This window comes from Numenius arquata, chromosome 18 (genome assembly GCF_964106895.1).
Source record: "Numenius arquata chromosome 18, bNumArq3.hap1.1, whole genome shotgun sequence".
Classification (NCBI taxonomy): Eukaryota; Metazoa; Chordata; class Aves; order Charadriiformes; family Scolopacidae; genus Numenius; species Numenius arquata.
The window spans coordinates 11,201,920-11,212,767 of NC_133593.1; positions in this window are offsets into that span (position 1 = coordinate 11,201,920).

Consider the following 10,848-nt stretch of genomic DNA (forward strand, 5'->3'; position numbering starts at 1 on the left):
TGCCCGTCCTGCACCACCCCGACAGCCCTGGGCACCCCGCTGCCCGCACCCCCCGGGGCCGGGTGGCAACCCCACAGCGTGCTCGGCTCCCTCGGGGGCTGTGCCCCCTGCTGAAAGGGGGCCAAGCTGAGAAAACTCCCCCCAGGCCTCGCAGGGGGGTTTCTCCCCCCGCATTCCCCCTTTCCCCAAGCCCCGGCACAGAGCAGATACGGGCTGCGAGGGTCCAGGCCCCACCAGAGCACCCCCAAGCCGTGGGTTTACAACGGGGGTCTCGGCCCCCGTTGTGGGGCAGCTTTGGGGACAGGCTCAGCACAATTTAGGACTCTCAGCAAGTCAGCAAAGGGGACCCTGTGGGGACAAGGGTGCTCAGGGGACACGAAGCCCCGGTTGAACCTTGGCAGCCATCAGGGGTGGGAGCAAGGAACGGGGTTGGAAGTGGGCAGAGGAGGAGATCCAAGACCTGGAATCAGAACAAAACCTGCTTTTTCCTAACGCCGAGTCCCAAAGATCAACAAATTCACCTAAATCAAAGCAGGCACGAACACAAGAGACACCACCACACCCAGAACACGACGTGGAGGGGCCTGGGACCCTGCAGCAGAAGGCAGGGCCGGTGTCCGAAATCTCCAGTCATGACCCCCCAGCCTCCCAAAGCGCTTTCAGTTTGGTAGCCCAGTTCCCTGACACTTTTTGGCTGGCACCTGGATGTCAGCCCTGGCTGGAGGACGACAGCTTTAAACCCAGCGTTTCCAGCCCAGTACCCAGAGTTGTAGCTGCCTGCCCATCTCAAAAGCCCCCCCCAAAATCCTGCCAGCCACCAAGCAACTATGGCAGACCCCGAGCGCTTTGCAGCAGAGCCCCGTAGCCCCCCGGGAGCCTGGCTGTGGGTCTCTGCCACTGCTGGCCATGGGTTTTCCCCCTGGCAAAACACTCTGAGGGGCCAGCGGCAGTTTGGCTTCCAGCAGAGCCAGGGAAAAGCCCCGCAGCTCGACTGGGGACAACCTGCGCCCGCCTGCGGGAGCGAGTGTGTTGGGAGCTGCACGGATTGAACGCGCTGCTGCGGAGTCAGACGGAACCATTCCTGCTCCCTGGAGCAGCGCAGGAGCCGCCCGGGGCTGGGATGGCAGCGCAGCACCCTCAGAGCCCCCCCTGCCCTTTGGGGATGGGGGGCAGAGCTGCAGCCGGGGGTCAAGGGTATCCCAAAGGGAGTGCGAAACCTCTCTGCGTGCTTGGGAGGGAGTCTGTGGGTGAGTGCGCGATGCCCGTGCAGGGTTTTTCATGGGCACACGGGCAGGATCAGCACCACTTATAGAAGAGAGGACTGAAAAAAACCCCAAAAACCCTTCCCAGCTCCCAGCCTGAAGCCCCCAGTGCGGCCGAGCACCTTCCTCAGCTCTGCTCCTGCCTACTCAGGGCTGCTCAGATGGAGAGGTGACGGTGGCCCCTTCGTCCCCGTCCTGCACGGGGCGAGCCCTTGCTCTGCTGGACCTGCGGTGAGAGTGGGGGCTCCCCGGCTCGGCTGTGCCCGGCGCTGGCACGATGGTCCTCTCCCGATGCCAGCCCTGCTGGGGTCAGCTCCAAAGGAGCTCAGCGCCCAGATGGATGAGCCTCCCTGTGTCTATAGGGTGCAGGGACCAGGGTGCTGGGTGAGTGTCTCCACCGTGCCTGGCTTTCCCACCTGCAAGGGCAAGTGAGGTGTATGTGCCCACCGGCACCCATAGGTGCTCTCATCCTTCACACCGCAGTGGGTCTCTGATCACCCCAAAGCTCCCCTGACCCCAGATGCCGGGTGAGATGCCAAACCACCCACCCACCTTTGGGGCTAGGGGACCACAGAGTCCCACTACTACCCCTGAGCAACAGCCTGCTGCCACCAGGACGCGGGCTTAGTCCCGTTGTGCCCCCTGGACTGTCCTCCCATGGCTGCCCCCTTCCAGGCTCCCGCTCAGGGCAGAGCTTGCGGGAGGCTCTGTGGGTGCTGGGTGCGAGCAGGAGCCGGGCTGAGTGCCCAGACCCCCCCGGCACGGGCTGTGCCCACCTGCAGATCCCCCCCCCTCCCTGCCCCCGGCCTGGGAACAGCCTGGCTCTTGCTCCCAGAAGGTCCCCTCTCCCTTTCAAGTGGGCTGGTGAGCTTTGACTTGGTCTTTGCACAGGCTTCATGGCATCGCATGATAATAATGTTCTGTCACAGTGGGTGACCTGGACCTTGTCCTGTTTCCACACATTTGGAGCCACCTGGCTAATGAAGTGGATATCGTTTTCTGGTCCATCTCTCTCACCCTATTGCTCTTCCCCCTTCCTCCACGCCCAGCTCCTCCGAGCGGTGTCAGGAGCCTCGCTGCAATCCACCTTTTCCCATCGTTGTCCGGCACAGCTCATTAACTCCTCTCAGCAGAAGAGCGTGGTCATTACAGCTCGGGGGGCCGGTGGGTGCCCCGCGGGGCTGGGAGCACATAGTTTCCCAGCCGGGGGGAAGGCACCAGCCTGACGTGAGCATCAGCCCAAGCTTTCACCAGGAGGTGACTGCGGCTGGGAACGCAGGACGGCTGCACGGGGTTGGGTGGTTTTTTTTTTTAAGCTGAACTTGCTCTGCTCTGCCCCCCAGCCCTCGAAGCCACCCTGTTTGCAGCCAGCCCACGCGTTTCACGGAAGGGACTGTGTACCCAGTGCTGGCCACCGGCTCCCATGGCTGGAGGTGGCCTCAGCGCCTGTTCCCCCATCACTCACAGCACCAAAAAGGCTCCCTGGTACCAAACTCAAGCCCATCCCCTTGCAAGGGAAAAACCACCCCAGCGCCATTGCCTCGACCAGGCAACCCCTCGCCTGCGGCCACAGCCTCCTCCATCACCCACCGGTGGTGTTTGCCTGAGCACGGGCAGCAGCTCCCACCCGGGTGGCAAAGCCACCCGTGCCACACATGGCCACCACGGCCATCCCTGCGGGGTCGGCATGGGCAAGGTTGCGGCACGGGGGACTTTGCTCCTGGCACCATGCGGCTGCGTCTCAGGCAGAAAAAACCTCGGGGCAGGTGGGGGCACCTGCCAGGGCACCCCAACGGGGCAGCCTGGGGACACGGGAGACACGGGACCTGGGGACCGTCCTGGGGACCAACGGGGATTTCTCCCGAGAGCCACCACGGTGAGCCAGCCGGGCACCGCGCCGTGACTCATGCGGCGCCGGGGGATTTCTGCCACGGACGCGCTTACGCATTTCGTATATGCCTCCCATTTTTTTTTTCCTTACAGTTTCATTTAACGCCTGAGCGCGTGCAGACACACCGCCTCTGACCTCGTGGGCAGTGGGCAAGAGAGTTCCCACCAAAACAGGGCCATTAAATCCCCTCGCTGATATTTTTTTTCTCCTCTGCCCCCACTTGCGCCGAGATTTTTGCATTCCCTGCCTGCCTCCGCCTCCCCCACACCGAGGTGACGTAATGTTTTGAAGCCTTCTCCCATCCCCACCTTTATTAAATATGACCCGCGGTTGATCCCCGTGCGGGGCGAAGGGAAGCTGTGGTTTCGGGAGGGACCAGACATGAAAGGGAGAGCTGCCCGCCCCGCGCGGGGCTCGCTCTGCAGGGCTGCGGGGAGCCCTCGGGGCCCAGCCACCCCAATATTTGCAGCCCTCTGACACTGTAGAGGTGGAGGGGACGGTGGCACGGGTGCCACTTTGACCCTCTGAGGGTGGCCGGGTCTGTTGGCCCTTCGGTTTAGGATGTAAATGCTCTCACACCTCATCTTAGCCCTCCTGGATGATGGACAGAGCCGTGGATCTCCTTCTGCAGAGCTTCTGGGGTGGTGGTTCAGTTCTAGGGGTCTAGTGCCCCAGCTCCTGGCTGAACTCTACCGTCCCCATCCCCCAGCCTGGCTGCTGGCCACAGCCATCAGCCGTTACCTGTGGTCCCCAGCACAGAGACCCCACCAACACCCCACAGACGCCCTATTCCTGGCCCTGCCACACAACCGGCTCCCAGGCATGGGGAAGGAACATGCCTGAGGGGTCACCAAGCCACAGAGCAAGGCAAAAACGACTCTTCTTCCCCTCATGTGTCCCCAAATCCAGATACAGCGAGTCCTGGGTGAACCTCAGCTTCCAGCCCTGCAGGCAGCCGGGGTGAGTGGGGCTGCCAGGGCAGGAAAGATGCTCCTGGGCTGCTCAGGCACCGAACTTCTCCCTTTCTCCCCACCTAGTTCCCACCATGGTGTTGTCTCACCCAGCGGGAGCACCTGGGCAGGGCTGGGGCAAAGATGGGCTTTGCTGGAAGCGCTTCTCCCAGCCCACAGCTCCCAGCAGAGCACTGGGGACACATGGGGAACCCCTCCATGTTGCCACTTCAGTCCACATTGGGGACATCCATCACCCCGAGCTGGGCAGGTTCGCTGTGGCACCGCCCGTCACACCAAGCCCCAGATGGAGGGGAGAAGAGTCAGGAGCCGGGGACAGGAGGGACAGGAGCCCTGGTGCCACCCGGGGCTTGCCGGGAGCTGCCGGGGGGCTGCGGGGACGGGGTGGAGGGCTGGGCAGGAGGACACCCGGCAGCGGCGTTTGTCTGTCACTCCGATAATTAATGCTTCTCCCTTACACTTTGCAAATAACTCGCGACTCTCTTTGTCTGGTGATAAATGGCCCCTTTGAAGTTCTCCTTTCTCAAAAGCAAAGCAAAGAAACACTTTCATAATCCGGCTTCACCCTCCTGTCCTCTGCTGAGGCTCTGCTGCTTTGGTGGGGGGGGACAAGGGTGCTGGTGGCCCCTCGCCTGCAGGCAGGACCCCTCCGGGGCTGCTCGGTGTCCCCTTGCCCAGCCGTGGGGACAGGCAGTGGGGCTCAGCACTGCCTTGGCGTGTTCCCATGGCCATGGCAGCATCCCCTCCTGCGCTGGTGGCCTGGCCGTTGTGTCCCCTCCCCAGCAGCATGCTCCCAACCCTCTCTAGGACACCCCAAAACCCTAGATCCCCCACGTTCAGAACCTGGGGGCTCCCCTTGACCTCCCCAAGTCTTGAGCCGGAGGTGAGCGCCGCAGTTGAGTGACCGTGGGGGGAGCAGGGACCCTCCATGGGGAGGTGTTTGGGGGGTCAGGGGGTGCGAACGTGACCCAGCACCCACCCGTGAGGCACACGCGTGTCCCCCCACGGCTCCCAGCCCACACTCGGGTTCTGCTTGGCTGCCACAGCAAAACAAGTTCTGCTGGGCTATAAAAAGGGCTGGGAAGCGGGGCAGGCTGGGAGCCGCGCCGCCGGAATCCATGCCAGAGCTCTTTGCAGATTGTCACCGGCTTACGTGTCAGGGCAAACAATGCTATCTGCCCAGGAATCGCGGCACAAAGAACACCACAACAGCGGCCCAAACCCCAAACACGGGGGTCACGGGGCAGAACCCGCCGGCCAGAGGCTCCCCGAGAGGAGCCGGGGCTGCCCCCTGCACCCCCGGGTCCATCCCATGCGTGGCCGTGCCGAGCGGTGGAGCTTTGGTGCCCGAGACCCCGGTGATGGGCAGGGAGGCAGGGGCAGCCTCGCCAGCCGCCCTCTCCCCACGCGGGGCAAGCATTTCGCGGATGCCATTCTGCTTTAGCGAGCAGCCGCGCGGCCCCTGCCTTTTTGGTTTGTTGGTTTTTTTTTTTTAATATTAATTTTAAGACAAAGAGGAGGGAAGTGAGCTGGAACCAGCGCGGGAGGTGGGGTTGTTTTCTGGGAAAACAAAAGCGGCGTGGCGGCGAGCCGCAGCCCGGGAGATGCTCGGGGCCAGAGGAGCTCCCCGCTGACGGGGGACATTGGGGACAGCTTTGGCGTGAGCCCTGGCCGCACTGAGGGGAGCCCCCAGCCCGGGTACCCCAACCCAAACCCCATCCCGTGTCCCACCCTGTGGCTATGGGTTGCCCGTCTGAGCATCGCTCGCCCCTTCGTGCGAGGACGGTGGCAGCGGCTGGGCCACGGGGCTGGGAGTCACCGCTGGTGGCTCCCTGGGCTGAGGGCGAGAGCTGCCATAATGGAAAAATAATACTAAACCCCAGCTCCCCAAAGGCAGCGCAATCGGGTGTGGGTGGAACGAGGATTTTGGAGGCAAAAAAATGCTGTTGAAGGGTTTGGAAATGGCCCCCGTGGGCACGGCCAAGCCGGCCAAGCGCACCCCAGCCCCTGCCGGAGGTGGGACCCCCACCCCGAATGCGTTTCTCTGCTGGGTGCCCTCCCGGGAGGGTCCGGCCCTGGCCCCCAGCGGGGTCTCCACTGGGGCATGGGGGGAGCTGGGAGGGCAAAAATCAAAAGCAAATTGCGGGAGTCAATGGCGCGGAGCCGCGGGCGGCCTCAGCGGCTGCCGTGTGACTTTGATTCCCCTATCATAACCCCGAATTAAAAATTCAAGCAATTACTTGCATGGCTTCCCTCCGATTAGGCTGGGCCTCGTGTTCATTAATGCGGGCGCACAGAGAAAAGCCATTAGGGCGGGCGGCGGGGACGGTTTCGCTGAGAACAGTTCCGCTCCAGGAAGGAGCCGGCCAAAAGCCGAATTTCACACATCTCGGAGGCCGCCCGAGCACGGCCGGGGCCCTGAAAGCCGCCTTTGTCCACCCCGACGGTCCCCGGGGCAGGGCGTCGGGGGTCCCTCGGGGCAGCTGGTGCCAGGAGGAGCATCGACGGGGCGGGCGGGCGGGTAAAAGCATCATCCCGGTGCCCGCAGCATCGAGGGGAAGGGACTGACCCCTGAGTCACCCCCACGTTTCTGACAGCGCCGAGCTGCTCACACACCCCCCAACCCCCCCAAAATATTTACCCAGCCCAAGCCGGGACCGGGCGGCCACACGCGGCGCAGGGGCACCAGAACGGCGGCGGTTGAATAAAGCTTGAATAAAGCCCTCCGCAGACCGGGCCAACGCTCGAGCAAGATGCGGCAAGTTTTCCCCCCAGCCAGCCTGGTTTTATGAGCAAATTTCAAGTTTCACATAGTTTTCCCTCCCATTCCACTGCAAACTTTTCTCCTACCCCCCCCTCCCCCCCTCCTGCCCCCGTCAGCCAGGAGCATCGCCTCGACAGGACTTCTGCCACCCTCTGCCCCCCTGTGCCCCCCGCGGGAACCCCCCACCCTCCAGCCGCCGGCGGTGCCAGCGCGCCGTGCTCCCGCTTCGCCGCTGGGCCATCAAGGAAATTTGCTGGACTGAAAAAATACCAGCACGTCTAGACTGAAATACCAGTCTGGGCTCCCGGGAAGCTGAAGGACCCCCCCGGGACAGCGTGGGCTCTGTTTTCCCAGGGGTGGCACAGGGGGGCATAACTCCAGGGACACTCCTGCCCCCCTGGGGCTCTCCAAGCCCCTCTGTGGGCTCCATCACCATCCCTGCTTGGCGCTGCCCGTGCCCGAGGGCCTGGGGTTTTCTTCTGCGCTCCTTCCCCCATCGCCTGCACCCTTCCTGCTGGGATCCTTCCCACAACGGGCTTCCCACCCCCGGGAAGAGCATCACCTCGGAGCGGAGGTTGGCGCAATGGCCCGGGTGGGGGGGAGCTCGGGTCAGCCCGTGCCGAAAGCCCCCTCGCCGGCCATCGCCTCCTCCGGGCGGGCGCTGCCGGGGGCCATCCATCAGCCACGACCCCGGGGCTGCCCCGAGGAGGAGTGACGGGAGGTTGCAGCGGGGCAGAGGGGGGAGAAGGAAAACAGACAGGATAAAAATCACCGAATTAGCGGGTCCTAGGGAGGGGCGGCCTGCGAGATAGCGCGGAGCCATTTTTTATGGGAGAGACAGCGGGCATGAACTGCGGATCGGGCTCTTCCCTCTGACCCCGCCACTGGAAGTCACCCCTGCCTTCGCCACCCCATTGCTCATGTACCAAAGTGCCACTACTGCCACCAGACCCCCAGCTCGGCACTGCTGCTGTGACCCCCCAGCACCCCAGGGTCCCACGGAAGGGCTGGGTGCGAAATCCCCCTTCCCCTCACCTGGGGAGGTGGGTGGCAGCGAGACCACGCACAGGCTGTGTCCCCAGAGCTGCACAGAGCGTCCCAAGGGACAGCCTCATGGCACGGTCCCCAGGCCCCTGTAGAGACGGGGTGACAACGAGCGGCACCGTGCACCGGGAGAAGAAGGGTCGGGTGTATGAGACGGAGGAAGACACCGGCGGGTGCAGGGGAGGTGTCACCCACGCCCTGCACGACCCCCGCAAGGGGACCCCCCCCTGTGCACCCCGCAAGGGGACCCCTCTGCCGGGGGACGCGCAGCCGCGGCCACCCCGTCCGGCCGGCGCTCGGCGGTGACCGGGGACGTGGTGCCACCTCGCGGCCCCCGGGACCAACCGGCCCCTTCCCGGCCCCGGGGCTGCCGGTGCCCTGGCGTTTCTTCCCCTGGAGGGGCTGCACCGGGATGCTCAGGGCGCAACAGCCACCGGATAACGCTTTTTATTTATTGCCTTTGCTCCGAGTCCGTAAAGAGAGAGTTACTGGGGGGAAAGAAATATAAGGAGAGGAAAAAGGGAAGGGAAAACAAAGGGAAAACAAAGGGAAAACAAAGGGAAAACAAAGGGAAAACAAAGGGAAAACAAAGGGGAGATTGAGGGAAAAAAAAGAGAAGAAAAAAAAGGGGAAAAAAAGCAAAAAGAATCACTATGTGAAGGCAAGGAGAGATGTGTAACCATCTCCACAGCCGCTGCCAGCCAGGCCTGGTGCCGCTGGAGAGGAGTTTTGCCCCAAAAGATCAGTCGCTTCCGCTCACCAAGGCATCACCGCACACCCCGGTCGCAGGCCGTGGGGCAGGACTCTGCGCATTTACTGACCCGGGTAACGCAATTAAAGAGAAAGGGCTTTACAACCTGAGCTTTGAACCCGCTGGGCTGCGCAGGGCAGAGCCCACCGCGGCCGGCAGCCCCAGGGAGACCCACGGAGGGGGATCCGGGGGGGTACGAGCGCCGTCGGCACGGCCCGGGGAATCGCTCCCCTCCGGGGCTCGGCCGCAGGAGACGTCCCGGTGCTGGGATCGGGCACTAAAGCCCTTTTGTTTTCACCCACCCAGTGACCCCGCGCGGAAGAACGGGCAGATTGTCTTTCAAACGGAGCCGATGTGGAGCTCCAATGTCCCTTGCCACCTTGGCTATAAATCATCCCGCATGTGATAAGGTAATTACCTTCTCCTTGAAACTATTCATAGGAAAACCTATAAAGCGCCTGGCTTGTAAACACAACAATAAAGAGGCAGGACAATAAAAACCTTGGCCGGGGTGGGGAAGGTGCTGCCTTTTGCCAGCCCCGAGCACCTCGTGCTTGGCCAGTCCCCGGCCGAGGACGGAGGCTGCGTTCACCCCTGCTGCTCCCACTGGCAGTGAGCGGGGAGCACGGGGCGTGCACAGCCCACGCCACTCTGCCAGGCGCCGAAAACGAGCACCCCACGCTAAAGAGACACATAAAATCATCACTGACCTCGGTTCCAGGCAAGAGAACCCATCCCAGCTCTGCTCCGGCACCCTCAGGACTGCACCCAGGTGCAACCACCGGCAGCAGGAACAGCCTACGGGGCTGGGACCGGGCACAGCTGAACCCCGTGAGTGACCCAGGTCCACACCCAGCTGCTTTTTAATTGTTTCCCACAGAAATTAGGCCAGAATCCCCATAGCTGCCCCCTCCACCCTCCCATGACCTGTCTCTCCCCAGCAATGCCCATGGGCTGCTGAGCGGGGCCCAGCCCTGACGGCGGTTGTCCCATCTTCTGGATGGAGTTCCACCAGGCAGAGTGAAAACCAGCTCCTGCCTCTCCGCTCTCCCCTGTGCTCACATCGCTTTTTCCCCAGAGGACCAGCTAAGGGTGTCCAGGAGCCGGGGAGAGGACCTGCCTGCAGGAGGAGGAAAGGCTGGTGCCAACCTGAGACCCATCACACGGTCTCCCCTGCGTGGGCAGGAGGTTTGTAATGAGTGTCTGGGGAGAGACCACAAAATCCAGACTCTCTGCCCAACCCAGTGTTTCGGTGCTTATTGCTGTGACATGGTGATGGGTCAAGACAGTATCTGGGACACTTGGAGCATCCCTGGGGAAAACAGCTCCAGAAGAGAGAGGAGCCGCCGGCGCCCACAACCAGCCAACGAACCCAGCCCGTAACGGATTCAGCTCATTCAGAGATGAATTGAAAACTCTGTCTGGTGTTCAGACATGGGACATTATTTTTGTCCAGTTTTGAGGGAAAAATGGTGGCCAAATGTAGCTCAGCAGGTCAGAAGATGCTGGACCCCTTCTGCTGTAGCATCCAGCATCAGTTTGCTCTGTATCACTCCCTCAGTGCTGCTCAGAGCACAAATCCACGATTCCTCCACGGCCCTCAGGTGTTTCTGGAGCCAGGCGAGACCTCACAGAAGCTTTTATTAAAACCCAAGAGGTTGGCCGCGTGCTATCGAGAATCCCAGCAGCTCCCACCTGCTTCTCAGGGCACATAAAATCAGGGAGTTCTCCGTTCAGAACACCCTGACATCAGCTGGGGGAGCAGACACAGCACCGATAGACCCTGTATCCATGCGTTGGATACCCAGTCCCACAGCTGCCCCACCGGCCAGTCTGCCAGCTGGCACAGCGTGGGGGCAGCTCTGGAGAGGGCAGCAAACCCAGGCGAGAAATCCAGGCACAGTGGTGTTTGCAACGGTGATGCACAGATTCCTTCCAGAGGCAGAACCCAGCTGTGAACCACAGGCTCATTTCAGAGGGTGGAAACTCAAAGACGGGTACAAGCGTGAGACAAGCAAGCGTCAGCTTCGGTGTGAATTCATAACGTGAAGCACAGGCAGGGATGCTCCTGAGCCAGGATGGGGCCCGTGTCCCAACAGGGGAGGTGCTGGGGACCATCAGCGATGCTCAGCTCTGCCCTTCTCTTCCTCAGCCTCTGTCCCCAG